The sequence below is a fragment of the Mirounga angustirostris genome, unplaced genomic scaffold (genome assembly GCF_029215605.1).
Source record: "Mirounga angustirostris isolate CCGP_5_RB_7025 unplaced genomic scaffold, mMirAng1.0.hap1 SCAF_14, whole genome shotgun sequence".
NCBI classification, from domain to species: Eukaryota; Metazoa; Chordata; class Mammalia; order Carnivora; family Phocidae; genus Mirounga; species Mirounga angustirostris.
Genome location: NW_026991722.1, coordinates 9,555,989 through 9,558,057, shown reverse-complemented (window position 1 = coordinate 9,558,057; position 2,069 = coordinate 9,555,989). Strand labels below are relative to the sequence as shown.

General features: G+C 35.5%; 1 pseudogene; it reads left to right on the top strand.

Moving 5' to 3' along the window:
- Positions 1–1,077: 1,077 nt before the first annotated feature.
- Positions 1,078–1,700, top strand: LOC123853218 (large ribosomal subunit protein uL6-like; annotated as a pseudogene).
- Positions 1,701–2,069: the final 369 nt, after the last annotated feature.

The following is a 2,069-nucleotide window of genomic DNA, read 5'->3' as shown; positions in this document are numbered from 1 at the left end:
GGCTCCTTGCTCAGCAGGGAGCCTGCCTCTCCCTCTGCCTGCCATTACCCCTGCTTGTGCTCTCTCTCTCTGACAAATAAATAAAATCTTAAAAAAAAAATGGATAAACAATATGTGGTTGGTAAGAATTAATTTATGTCTCCCCCCAAATTAAGATGCTGAGGTCTTAATTTCTTGTTTGAGCCACAGTTTGTGGTACTTTGCCATGGTCACCCTAGCAAACGAATACATCTCCTAAAAGGGAAAAGCTTATGGTTTTGGAATCCCTTACCTTAAATAGTAACATAAAATATGGATACAGTATTGTGATGCTCCTTCAGCGAGATAGCAGTTTATACCGTCTCACTAGACTTTGTACTGTTCCACAGATAAAGTCTTAATGAATGTGAACTCACAGTTTACGATTACAGACCTCAGAAGGAAACAATCCACCATAAGCAAGAGACAGAAGATACTGCAAGCAGAAAAAGTAAATCACCAAGAAATTGTTGGTCTTTAGGGGCGCCTGGGTGGCTCAGTCGGTTAAACGTCTGCCTTCGGCTCAGGTCATGATCCCAGGGTCCTGGGATTGAGCCCCACATCGGGCTCCCTGCTTGGTGGGAAGCCTGCTTCTCCCTCTCCCACTCCCCCTGCTTGTGTTCCCCCTCTCTCTGTGTCTCTCTGTCAAATAAATAAATCTTAAAAAAAAAAAAATTGTTCATCTTTATATAAAAATAAGTTTAAAATTATTAAAAAATTATTAAAAAATTATTAAAAAATTATTAAAAAAAGAAATTGTTCATCTTTATATAAAAATAAGTTTAAAATTATTAAAGATATAATATCTCACATGTTAAAAAGCCTATTTTATGTATATTATGTAAATATACATAGTGCAAAAAGTCATTTTTGAAATGAAACAGAATCTGGAAATAAAAAGAATAAAAAGAAAAATATTAAATTATGTATAAAGCTGCAGAATACATACATTTGAGGAAAAAAGTTAACTCAAAGCATATATATTGGCATTTGCCCTGATGCAATGAAGAAGGATTAAAAGATGACAGTATGGCTCCCTTTGCCACATCTACTACATGAATGAAAATCATTCTCAGCAATCAGATTGTCGACATTCCAGAAAATGTCCACATCACTCTGAAGGGACACACTGTTATTGTGAAGGGCCTCAGAGGAGTGGCCATCAATCACATCAGCGTAGAATTCAGTCTCCTTGGAAAGAAAAAGAGGCTCCGAGTTGAAAAATGGTGGGAAATAGAAAAGAGCTGACTACTGTCCACAGGATCTGCAGTCATGTACAGAACATGGTCAAGGGGGTTACACTGGGCTTCCAACATTACAAGATGAGTCTGTCTATGCTCGCTTCCCCATCAATGCTGTTATTCAGGAGAATGGTTCTCTTTTCAAAATCTGAAATTCCTTGGGTAAAAAATATACCCATAGGGTTCAGATGAGGCCAGGCATTGCTTGTCCAGTATCTAAAGCCCAGAAAGTTGAGTTAATTCTTGAAGGAAATAATATTGAACTTGTATCAAACTCAGCTACTTTGATTCAGCAAGTCACAACAGTTAAAAACAAGGATATCAGAAAATTTGGGGATGGTATCTATGTTTCAGGCCGATGAATAAGGTCTAAGTTGTCCAACTACAGAAAGAAACAAGATGCCAGATGCTTTTTCAGACTTACTTGTGATATTTTAAAGATGCAGTAAAAGCTGTATTGATTTGGGGAAAAAAGACAACTTAAAAGACAGTATAAAAAGATGAAAAATCCCAACATATTTCCACTGCAATCCCAGAGAGGAGAAGATGAGTGAATAAGAAAAAGAATATTTAAAAAATAAAGTGTCTGAGAAATTTTCCAAAATTCATATTAAGTTTTAGTTTGAGTAAGTCCACAATCTTAAGTATGAGAAATTTAAAAATATATATACAGAATAGGGAAATTTCAGAACACCAAAGACAAAGAGTACATCACAAAAACAACCTTAAAAATACAGATTACATACAAATAAATAACAACTAAACATTTTAACAGGAACAACAACAACAACAAAAAACCCAGAATAATCT